Here is a 12918-nt window from a genome sequence, read left to right on the forward strand (position 1 = left end):
TCTTTGGCATGGACATTTAAGTATTGCAACAATGCAGAAAGGTCTGATGGGTCCTGCAGTGTTGGCAATGAACAGGATTATTTGCAGTATCCTTCTAGGAGCAAAGAACGGTCCGTAGACACATTTTTCATAGAGTGTTGTTTAAATTACCATCAAGAGGTAATGGTAATTTTCAGAATGATCATTGATGGGACATTGCTTGTATTCAGGTAAGTGATGATATCGGCTTTTGGCACCCTACAAATTGATTTTCAAGTATTTATGTAAATGTAGGTGGTGTTCCTTACTGTTCTGTTATCATGTTTCCATGCATGTATGCAGTTAAGAAATGATACTCTCCCAATTAATGCTAGTAAGTATATGCCCTTTTTATTTATTTTTTAAATTTAGATACAGTGTGTATTTAACTTTAGTACTGATAAAGGGATATGCAGGTCCAGGTAACTTCTACTGTTGCATGTCAAGTATTGACCATGAGATTTCTACCAGTACTCATAGAAGACAAGTTAGTATGTCTAACAGTGGTGTTGACCTTAAAGTTCTGCCAAAATCCATGTGGTGTTATGCTGCCCTTAATGTTGGAAGTGACCAAGATTATTTGCAAATGTACTATTTCTTTCTGCAGGTAGACAAGTTGTATCTTGCAACAACACATTTTTTGAGCGTGTTTCTCAAGGTTCTGTGCAGTCATGACATCACAGTGAAGCAGACAGTGGTTGTCAGGGGGAGCTTGCTGGTAACCAGGCACGTGATAAAGTGGGTCTTATCTCAGTTCAGAAATCTGATCTTCAGCTATCTAAGTGAGTGAGGATGGTGTCTCTAACACAGTGTACCACACTTTTTTGTAAGTTTCCTGTTAAGTTCATTGCTAGTTTACAGATATGGTGTGACATTAACTCATTAGATACATTCACTTTTTATATTAGAAAAAGTTTATTGGGCCCTGTGAGTGTTGAAGGATAACACCTATCCAGCTATTTATCATGGTGTCTTCCCCCACAGTACTACCCATGGGTTTTCTGTAGGTGTCCAGTGAAGTAAGGCTGATTTTATCTGACATCAGTGTTGATGATCTTTGATTACTGAAAATACCCAGGTAGAGTTGGTGTGTCCCATAATGATGGAGCGACCAGGTTATTTGCAGATACCTTGCTAGAAAAAAGTTGTTTTCTTTAACATAGATCTCATCATGTCTGGACAGCAACCTGAAAAAGACATCGGTGTGCACCTAGCATTGATGTTAATGGCAGACATTGCTGGTATGTTTCCAGGTAAGCAAGGTTGTGGGCCTAAACCACAGCATAGGCCATCTGATCTCCAGATATCTAGGTAAGTGATGATGGTGTCTCTAAGAGTTGTTACCGTGATTTCTTTGCAGGTAGTCAGGTAAGAATTGATAGTTCTTACTAATTCTACTAATTCTAGTCCTTACTAATTACTATTTTAGGAAAGATTTTTGCTTAACCTGTGAGTGATGAGGGATTGCCATATTGAGGTAATTAATATTATGTCCTCAACCACAGCAGTAACCAACAATTTTGCAGGTGTCCTATGAAGAAGTACTGTCTTATCTGGTGATGATTTTGACCTTGGAGTACTACAAGTGTTCAGGTAGAGTTGATATGTCTCATAATGATAAAGTGACCAAGGTTATTTACAGGTGTCCTGGTAGAACAAGTTGTGTCCCTTTACACATATATCATGTGTTTTTCAGGGTCCTGTTAAAAGACTTCAGTTAATCTGATGATGGTCATTAAGGTGGAGACATTTCTGGTATTCAGGTATCTGATGAGGTGTATTTTCACTACATCAGACCCTCTGATCTTCATGAGTCTACTTCCATTAAAATTTGTTGATTGCTTGAACTTGTTTTACCATGTGGGTTTTTTTTAAGGCATTCAGGCAGAAATGATAGTGTTTTTACCAATTCTAGCAAACCTGTTGTCCTACTTTTTTATATTTTAGAGGAAATTTACATATAACCATGTGAATATTTAGCAATTCATGGGTATTCATGGAATAAACAGTTGTGGGTCACACAAGTTACCATGGTATTTTTGTAGGTGAGCAATCAAAACATGATGGCAATGGCATAGACCTTGGAGTACTGCAAGATCCCAGGTAGAGTTGATGGGTCCTACAATGATGTAAGTGCCCAAGATTATTTCCATGACCTGGTAGAGAGGGTATTCTGTAGACCCATTTGTCACAGTGTGTTTTTCAAGTTCCTGTCAAGAAATCATGGTGAACCTCATAATGATCAATTATTGGACTTTGCTTTTATCCAGGTAAGTGATGATGTAGGCCTCAAACACCCTAGAAACAATCTAACCATCTGATACGTGGGTAAGTGTGGATGGATTTCCCAACTTTTTTGTGACTATGTTTTTGTTTTTACAGGTATTCAGGTAAGAAATGATACAGTCCCAACAAATGCTAGTAACCATGCTAATAATTATTTAAAGTTTAGATGTAATGTGTGTTTAACCCTAGTGGTGACAGAGGGATATGCAGGTGTCCAGGTAAGTTATCCTACTGTTCCACCCCGCAGTATTGAGCAGGAATTTTTTTACAGGTACTCAGGAGATGATGGTTTCTCTAACAGTGGTGTTGACCTTGAAGTTCTAGTTATGCCAAGATCCAAGTAGTGTTGATGGGTTTTCTAATGATGGAAATAACCAGTGTTAATTATATTCTTTTCTTTTCCCCAGGTGAAACAACTTTTGTCTTTTTTATAGGTGTATAAACTATTAATAGACAAGGCCTACAGATTTATTTCTTCTTGGACACCCCCACAGTATGGCTGTGGCGGCCTGTGGTCTTGGTGTGCTGGCCTCAGACACGAATTCCCCAGAAGTGGCACAGCCCTCTGTGGGCCCAAATCTTCTTTAGTCACTCCAGGTCTTCATGAAGTTCGTTGTCCAGACCATTGGCCAGGACCTGGCTATATTTTCCATTCTTCACGTCCTTTTGTCTGTTCGAAAACCAGTTTGGGATCTTACACTGGCATGGATTCTGCATGTGTAATGGTGATCACCCATTCCACCTCACCCTCAGGGAGCTCTCATGCCCTCTTTGTGAAATCGGTGTCTGTAACACCACGTGAGCATATCTTCACCCCACACCCTGAGTTGCCTTTGATGGCAAAGGCTCTTTTCTGCTGCCCATCACTATTGGTGTTGAGTACTCGGAAAATGTGCTGGAACTTCTCAGGGATCACTAGGGACGTGACAGCAGCCCCGGCAGCAGCGTGTAGGCCCCCTGTGGAAGAGCAAGACAACTCTTGTCTTAAACATACTTGTTAGTTGTGTTTTTTCAGGTTATGGTGGTTAGTCCTGTTACAGTGAACCTAGAAATGCTCATTAATGGGACCCTGCTCATAACCTGGTACGTGATATTGTGGATGTTACACCATAGTTGAGATCACCTGTTCTTCAGACGTCTCAGTAAGTGAGGATGGTGTCCCGAACACAGTGTTAGCATGTTTTTTCTGCAGGTATCATGCTGAAGTCTTTGTTGTTGTACAGGTATGAGATGCTGTCACATTAACTCACTAGACCTTCATATTTTCAGGTATGTATGTAATTAATGATGTTTTGAATAGTCTTATATTACCCATATTTCTGGCTTGTATGCAGTAAGATTAATTTGTCCCTCACAATACGAGTAAGCACAACATTTTACAGTATTCTTGTTCAGAGATTGTGTTTCATACACTCCTACTGATAAAAGGATAAGCAGGTATCCAGATATTCTATCGTATTGTCCATCTTCACAATATTAAACATGAAACTTTTACTGGTATCTCTTTAAGAGAAGAAGATATCTCCTACCAGGGTTTAGTCTTGGACTGCTGCAAGTATCCAGATGGTGGTGACGAGTCTCAAAAGGATGCCCTTGACCAATGGAAACTGCAATAGACCTGGTAGAACAAGACATATACTGAACACATTTTCCACATGGTGTTTTTCAGGTTTACGTGAAGACCTCCTGATTAATAGGCTCCCCTATCATATTTAATGAGGCATATAGAGGTATCAAGGTAAGTGCCGATATGGGCCTAAACCACAGCACTCTCTTTCTGATCCTACTATGTAGGTAAGTGATTGTGTTCCTGACACTTCTTGTTACTATGATTTTGTTGCTGGTATTCAGGTAAGAAATGATAGAGTCCTTACCAAATTTAGTGACCATGACTTTACACTTTTTACATTTTAGAGATAACTTATGTTTAACTCTGTGATTGTATCTATGATTGTATCTATAATTTAGAGATAACTTATGTTTAACCCTTGATTGTATCTATAATTGTCAAGGAGTTCCCAAGCCAGTAGTAACCACAGTAATTTTGCAGGAGTCCAATGAAAACATGATGGTCTCTTCTGACAAAGGCGTTGATCTGAATTAATGCAAGTATCAATGTGTTCCATGATGTGTTCCATAATAACGGAAGTGAAAAGGATTATTAGCAGGTGCTCTGGTGGAACAAGTTGTGTATTTAAATACATTTGTCCTATCTGTTTCTTCAGGTTCTTGTCAAGAAAACCCAGTGGACCTAAAAATATTCATTAACGGAACCTTGCTCTTAACCTGGTAAGTGATAAAGTGGGTTCTGCCACAATCCAGACAGTCTGATCTTCAATATGAAGGTAGGTGAGGGTGGTGTCATCAACACTGGTGTTACCATGTTTGTTTGCAGGTATCCTGTTAAGGTCGTTGTTAGTGTACAGGTATGAGATGATATGACATTATCTTATTAGAGACATTTCTTATTTCCAGGTATCTATGTAATTAATGTTTGAGACTCTTATATTTATGTTATTTTTGCCATGTATTCTGTTAAGAAATTAACATGTCCCTAATAACACTAGTAAGAATGTGATTTTTTGTATTCTTGTTTAGAGATACTGTGTATTTAACACTAGGAGTGACAGAGAGATCCGGGTATTCTGTTGCATAGTCTATCATAGCATTATTGACCATGGAATTTTTGCAGGAGGTATCCATCAAGAGAGGAAGGTATGTCCTCAGCTTTCACCTGCGAGTTCCACAAGCAACGAAGAGAAATTGCAGGTGTAGTAGAAGGATTTATTCTCCACAATGTGGTTTTCAGGTTCATGTCAGGACATTATGATAAGCCCATTATTGGTAGATAACATGGGACATAGCTGGTGTCAAGGTCAGTGACGAAGTGGGCCTAAACCCACAGCACAGGCCATCTTAACTTTCTTACACATACAAGTAAGTAGTATTAGTTTGCTTAAACTTCTGGTTGCCATATTTTTCTCGCTTGCCGTTTGTTTGTTTAGGTATTTAAGTTTAGAAACGATAGTATCCTTATCAATACAAGTAACCATGTACCTTTCTTTATTTCAGAGAAAATTTGTTTAACCCTGGGAGTTTTGAGTGATTTATGGGTATCCACATAATGATTACGGACTTCCGTGGCACAATAGCAACCGTGTGTTACTTAACAGCAGTTAGGAGGTGACGGTGTTTTTAACAGTGGTGCAGACCTTGGAGTACCGCAGGTATCCAGGCAGAGATGAGGTTATTTGGAGGTGTCCTGGTGGGAAATAAGTGTCCGTAGACACACTTGTCACGGTGTGGTTTTCAGGTTCCTGTCAAGAGATTGTGGTGAACTTCATAATGATTTTTATCAGCAACATTGCTGATTGCCGTAAGTGATGATATTTCTCAAGCATCCCCACAGACCTTCTGATAGCATCACTACCATTGTGTAACTATGGTTTTGTTTTGGGTTTTTTTGAGCAGGTATTCAGGTAAAAATAGTATCTCAAACAATGCCAGTAAGCATTAGCTCTTACAGGATTAAGGCTCAGTTGGTGGAGCACGCGACTCTTGATCTCGGGTTGTGAGTTCAAGCCCCATGTTGGGCCTAGAGCTTCCTTAAAAAAAAGATTAATTAAAAAAAAAAAAACCCAGAGTTTATATATAATGTGTGTCTAACATAGACTGAGATCTATGCAGGTAAGTCATCTAGGTTCCACACCACAGTATTGACCATAAGATTTTTCCAGGTGATCAGTCAAGAGGTGCTGATGTCTCCCATATCTGTGTTTACCTTGAAGTTCTGCCAGGATCCAGGTGACGTTGATGGTTCCCACAGTGAGGGAATGGACCAAAAGTACCTACAGGTGCCCTGGCAGGACGAGTTGTTGCCTTATACACATTTGCTGCACCTCTTTATTTTAGATTCCTGTCTAGCAATCACTCCAAACAGAACAATGGTCATTAACAAAATCTTGTTAGGAACCATTTAAGTGCTAAAGAGAGTTTTACTACAGTTAAGAGCATCTAATCTTCAGATTATCAAGGCAAGTGAGAATGATGTCTCTAACATTTGTGTTACCGTCTTTTTTCAGATAAACTGTTAAGGTTTTGCTAGTAATCAGGTGTGAGATGATGTGACATTAAGTCCGAGAGACATTATATTCAGAAATCTGTGTGACGAATGATATTGTTCAGGCTCTAATAGTAACCTGATGTTAGGCATGTATACAGTTAAGAAATTAAGTTGTCCCTAACAATTAGTTAGTATGCCTGAGAATTTATGACTGTTGAGAGATAGAGGGTTTTGGACTGATGGAGGGACTTTCAGATATCCAGGTCTTTATCGTATTGTCCATCACTGTGTTACTAACCATGGGATTTCTGCAGGCATTCCTTTAAGAGGAAGATTGCTCTTACTTGGGGCTGACCTCAGAGTTTTGCAAGTATTCAGGCATTGTTGATGGGTCCTGAAGTAATACAAAGGACCAAGGGAATTTGCAGCTGTCTGTTAGAATGAAATTGTACCAGACACATTTGCCACAGTGTGTTTTTCAGCATCCTGTGAAGACATCATGATAAACCCAGCAGTGGGCATCAGCAAGGAGCATTTTGCCAGTATGCAGATAGGATCATCTCCACATAGTGAGGTAAGTGATGATACGATTTCTTGTTGCCATTATATTTTTGCAGCTGTTGAGGTAAGAGATGATGTAGCCCTTACTAGTAATAAAAACAACAAATTTTCACTTTTATATTTAGAGAAAATGTATAACCTTGTTAGCGTTAAGGGATTGCACTCAGACAGGTGATTGTCATGAGTTCACACCCCAGTAGCACCCACAGAATTTGGCAGATGTCCGGTCAAGTAATGATGGTCTTTCCTGACAACGGTGTTGACCTGAGTAATGGAAGTTCCTAGATAGAGTTGATGTGTTCCATGGTAATGGGAGTGAAAACGTTGTGTTTAGGTGTCCCCGTAGAATAATTTACATTTCAAACACATTGCTGCTGGTGCTTTTTCAGGTTATTGTCGGGAGAACATGGTGAACCTCACGGTGGTTGTTAACAGATCCCTACTGGTAACCAGGTAAGTGCTAACGTGGGGTCTTACTACAATGAAGACTGATCTAATCTTCAATATCTAGGTAAGTGAGGATGGTGTCCCTAACACTTGTGTTACTGTGTTTATTTGCAGATATCCTCTTAAGATCTTTCCTAGTACACAGGTATATAATAATGTGACATTAACTTACCAGAGACATTCTTATTTTTAGATACCTATGCATTAATATGTTTAAATTCTAATATTTACATTGTTGTGGGCATGTATTCTGTTAAGAAATGAATGTGTTCCTCTAATACTAGTAAGAATGAGAGTTGTATCCTTGTTTGGAGCTACTGTGTTTTTCAAACTAGTGGTGATGGAAGGATATGCAGGTATCCAGGTAATGTATCCTTTTGTCCATCACAGCATTATTGACCATGGCTTTTTTGTAGGTATCCCTTCAAAGAGGAACCAGTCTCTTCCTAGCTTTAAGCTTGGAGTTCTGCAAGTACCCAGGTAGTGTTGATGGATCCCAAAACAATATAAGTGACCCAAGGAATTTGCAGGTGTATGGGTTAAATGAGACAAACAGGAAAATATTTTCCACAATGTGTTTTTTAGATTCATTTCTGGACGTCATGGCGAGTGTCTCAATGGTAGCTCATGGGAGACGCTGGTGGTATGAGGTGAGTGATGATGTGGGCCCGAGCCCCAGCACAGACCATCAGATTTTCATACATGTGGGTAAGTGATTATGTGTCCTCACATTTCTTGTTACCATGATTTTTTTGCAAGTGTTCAGGAAAGAAATGATGGTTTTCCCAACTCTAGAAAACATAAGTTTTCACTTTTATATTTCAGGAAAGTTTATTTTGAACACTATGAGTGTTGAAGGATTACATATACGTAAGTATTTATCTTATATTCTCCTTCATAGTACTATCTATATGATATTTAGAAGTGTCCAAACACTGATGGTTTTCTGACATTGGTGCTAACTTTTAATGACAAGTACCCAGCTAGAGTTGCTTTGTCCCATAATGATGAGGTGAACCATGTTATTTGCAGGTGTCATGGTAGAAAAAGTTGTTTCCATTAACACAAATTTCATGATGTGTTTTCCAGATTCCTTTCAAGACCTCATGATAAACTTAGCATCAGTCATTAATGGGGGCAGGGATATTGCTGGTATTCAGGTAAGGGAGGATGTGGGGGCCTAAACCACAGCACAGGCCATCTAATCTCTAGATAGCTAGGTGAGTGATGACGCTGTCTCTAAGAGTTGTTACCATGATTTCTTGGCAAGTGTTCAGGTAGGAATTGATAGTCCTTACTAATCTAGAAACATTGAGTTTTTACTTTTTTGTGTTTTAGAAAAGGTGTTTGTTTAACCCTGTGAGTGTTGAGGGATTGCCATATCCAGATATTTATCATGAGGTTCCCAACCATAGTAGTGACCATGGAAATTTTGCAGGTGTCCTCTAAAGAAATATTGTCTTACCTAACAACAGTGGTCTTGATCTTGGAGTACTGCAAGCATTCAGGTAGAGTTGATATTCTCATAATAGTGGAAGTGACAAAGGTTATTTGCAAATGTTCTGGTTACAGCAAGTCCTATCCCTTTACACATACATCATCATGTTATTTTTTCAGGTTCCTTCAAGATCATGAAGCACTGAACAGTGGTCATTAATGGGGGACATTTTTTGTATCCAGGTAAGTGGTGATGTGTATCTTTACCACATCAGACCCTCTGGTCTGTGTGTGTGTGTGTGTGTGTGTGTGTGTGTATAAGTAATGGGTAAGGTGTTGATTGCCTTAGCTTTTTTTTACTATGTGATTCTTTTAAGGTGTGCCGGTAAGAAATGATAATGTTTTACCAATTCTAACAGTCATGTTGTCCTACTGTTATCTATTTTAGAGAAAACTTATGTTTAACCATGTGAGTGTTGATCAGTTTGTGGGTATCCATGTGATGATCATGGAGTTGTGCATCACACTAGTAACCATGATATTTTTGCTGATAACCATTCAAGAGATGGTGGTGTTTCTAACAGTGGTGTAGACGGTGGAGTACTGCAAGAATCCAGGTAGAGTTGATGGGTCCTGCAGTGATGAAACTGAACAAGGTCATTTGCAGGGTCCTGATAGGAAAAGTGTGTCCGTAATCACCTTTGTCATAATGTGATTTTCAGGTTCCTGTCAAGAAATCATGGTAAACCTCATAATGACCATTAACAGAACTTTGCTTGCATCCAGGTAAGCCATGATATGAGCCTAAAGCACCTTACAAACAATTTGATCTTCAGATATTTAGATTAGCGTGGATGGTCCTAACATTTGTGATAACATGTTTTTCTGCATGTGTTCAATTAAGAAATGATATTGTCCCAACCAATGTTAGTAGTAAGCATTAGCCCATAGTACTGTAGAGTTTCTATTCAATGGGTATTTAAAATTCGTAGTGATGGAGGCAGGTACAGGTGTCTAGCTAAGTTATCCTACTGTTCCACACCACAATGTTGTCTATGAGATTCCTACAGATACTCAAGAAGGTGATGTCTCTGATAATGGTGTTAATCTTGAAGTTCTGCCAATATCCAGGTATGATGATGGTTTCCCTAATAATGGCAGTAACCAAGATTATTTCTAGGTACCCTTTTTTTCCAGGTAAAGTAAGTTATGTCCTTCAACACACTTGTTGTTGTGTTTTTTAAGGTTCCAACCATTATGACATCACAGTGAAGAAAATGATGGTCCTTGACGGGACCTTGCTAGTAACCAGGTATGTGATAGATTGGTTCTACCAAAATATAGATCCATCTGATCTTTGGATATTTAGGCGAGTGAGGATGGTGTCCCTAACACAGTGTTACTATGCTTTTTGCTGGTATCCCATTAAGTTCTTTGCTAGTATAAAAACATGAAATGATGTGACAATAAATCATTAGGGATTTCTTATCTTCAGATATATAGGTAACTAATGTTTCCTAGACCTTTATGTTAATCTTTTTAGCATATAGACACTTCAGAAATCAATTTGTCCCTAACAACAGTGGCCTGAGATTTTACTGTCTCCTTGTTCAGAGATAATGTGTGTTTTTACACTCATACCAGTGGACCTATAGTCAGATATCCAGGTAATTTATCATATATTCCATACTTGTGATAATGACTGTGGGATCTTTGCAGGTATGCCCTCAAGAGATGAAGGTAAATCTAATTAGAATTTAACCTTTTGAGTTCTACATATTGCCCTGTAATGTTGAAGGGGGTCCCAAAATAATACACTGACCAAGAGAACTTGCAGTTATCCAGGTAGAATAAAATGTGTATGGAACAAGTTTTCTATGCTGTGTTTCAGGTTCATGTTAAGACATCACGGGGAGCATATCAGTCACAGTAAATGAGGCACCTAGCAGGTATTGAGGTAAGTGATGATGTGGGCCTGAACCACAGCACAGACCATCTGATCCTGTACGTGGGTAAGGGATTGTGTCCCTAAAACCTCTTGTTACTATGATTTTGTTGCAGGTATGCAGGTAAGAAATGATAGTCCTTACCAAATCTAGTGACCATGACTTTACACTTTTTACTTTTTTTTAAGATTTATTTATTTGAGAGAGAGGAAGAGAGAGAGCGTGCACGTGTGGGTGCAGGAGGGGCAGAGGGAGAGTCTAAGGCAGGGGCTCGATCCCACGATCCTGAGATCACAACCTGAGCCGAAACCTTAAGAGTCCGATGCTTAACCAACTGTGCCCCGACACTTTTTACATTTTAGAGATAACATGTTTAACCCTGTGAGTGTTGAGAGTTGACTGTACCCATAATCGTCAAGTTCCCACCCCAGTAGTAACCACAGTGTTTTTGCAGGAATCCAGTTAAGACACGAGGGCTTTCTTCTGACCAAGGTGTTGACCTGAATTAATGCAAGTATCAGGGTAGAGTCAGTACGTTCCATAATAATGGAAATGAAAAGGATTATTAGCAGGTGGTCTGGTGGAACAAGTCGTGTCCTTAAACATATTTATCCTCTGTGTTTCTTCAGTTTCCTTTCAAGAAAACACAGTCAACCTAACAATGTTTGTTAACAGAACCTTGCTCTTGACCAGGTACATGATAAAGTGAATCTTGTCACATTGCAAACCATCTGATCTTCAGTATGAAGGTAGGTGAGGATGATGTCTCTAATACTTGTGTTACCCTGTTTGCACGTATCTTGTTCAGCTCTTTGCTAGTATACACGTATGAGATGATGTGACATTAACTTACTAGAGACATTTGTACTGGGTGCTATATGCAAACAATGAATCATGGAACACTACAGCAAAAACTAATGATGTAATGCATGGTGATTAACATAACAATAAAATTTTTTTGAGAAAGACTCATATTTATCTTGTTTTGGCATATATGCAGTGAAGACATTAATTTGACCCTAACAATACTAATAAAATTAAATTTTTCATATTCTTACTTGGAGATAATATATAATCCAAATAATTTATCCTATACCATCATCATGTTCTTGACCTTGGGAATTTTTTCAGGTATCCCTTCAAGAGAAGTAGATGTCTCTTCCCGGGGTGTGACCTTGGAGTTCTGCAAGTAAGTATCCAGGTAGTGCCGGTGGGTCCCGAAATGATAACAAATGACCAAGGGAACTTGCAAGTGTGGAGGTAGAATCATTCCTGTACTAAAAACATTTTCCACAATGTGTTTTTTCAGGTTAATGTCAAGGCCTCACAGTGAGTTCATCAGTGATCGTTAATGTGGGACATTGCTGGTATGGAGGTAAGTGATCCTGTGGGTCAAAACCACAGCACATACCATCTGGCTGTCATATACCTAGGTAAGTGATGGGTGGCCTTACACTTCTTGTTACCATGAATTTTTTTTGAAGGTATGAGGTAAGAAATGCTAGAGTCCTCACCAATTCCAGAGACATGTTTCCCCACTTTCTATATTTCTGGAAATGTTCATTTTTAACCCTATGAGTGTTGAGGGACTGCATGTATGCAGGTATTTATCATGATATTCCCTGTGATAGTACTATCCATAGGATATTTACAGGTGACCAGTCATCGAATGACAGTTTTATCTGTGTTAACTTTAGATTATTGTAAGTATCCAGTAAAGTTGATGTATCTCATAATGATGAACTAAACAATGTTATTTGCAGGTTTCCTGATAGGAAAAAGTTATGTCCCTTAACACACACATTCACAATGTCTTTCCAGTTAAGAAATCATGATGAACCTAATGCTGCTCATCAGTGGGGATGTTCCTAGTGTGCAGGTAAGTGATGATGTGGGCCTAGCCCAGGCCTTCCGCTCTCCATATAGCTGGCTGGGTGATGGTTTCCCTAACAATTGTAACCATTTTTCTTTGCAGGTATTCAGGTAAGAAATGATAGTCCTTACCAATTCTAGAAACCATGTGTTTTTTTCTTTTTATATTTTCTTTTATTTATTTTTTTTTAAAGATTTTATTTATGGGGCGCCTGGGTGGCTCAGGCCTTAAGCGTCTGCCTTCGGCTCGGGTCATGATCCCAGGGTCCTGGGATCAAGCCCCGCATC

The 12918-nt window shown here is 39.0% G+C and overlaps 1 long non-coding RNA gene and 1 pseudogene across 1 annotated transcript; one reads left to right on the forward strand and one right to left on the reverse strand.

The window, feature by feature from the left end:
• Nucleotides 1–2767: 2767 nt before the first annotated feature.
• LOC102729921 (small ribosomal subunit protein uS13 pseudogene) lies at nucleotides 2768–4194 on the reverse strand (annotated as a pseudogene).
• Nucleotides 4195–4277: 83 nt separating this feature from the next.
• Nucleotides 4278–12773, forward strand: LOC145719103 (uncharacterized). Its single transcript, XR_014142183.1, has 7 exons — nucleotides 4278–6941; nucleotides 7318–8025; nucleotides 8201–8245; nucleotides 8465–8883; nucleotides 8993–11507; nucleotides 11890–11947; nucleotides 12068–12773. It is a non-coding gene; the product is annotated as an uncharacterized LOC145719103 (long non-coding RNA).
• The last annotated feature ends 145 nt before the right edge of the window (nucleotides 12774–12918 follow it).

The sequence above is a fragment of the Leptonychotes weddellii genome, unplaced genomic scaffold (assembly GCF_054177405.1).
Source record: "Leptonychotes weddellii isolate Sample4059 unplaced genomic scaffold, ASM5417740v2 HiC_scaffold_3043, whole genome shotgun sequence".
Taxonomy (NCBI): Eukaryota; Metazoa; Chordata; class Mammalia; order Carnivora; family Phocidae; genus Leptonychotes; species Leptonychotes weddellii.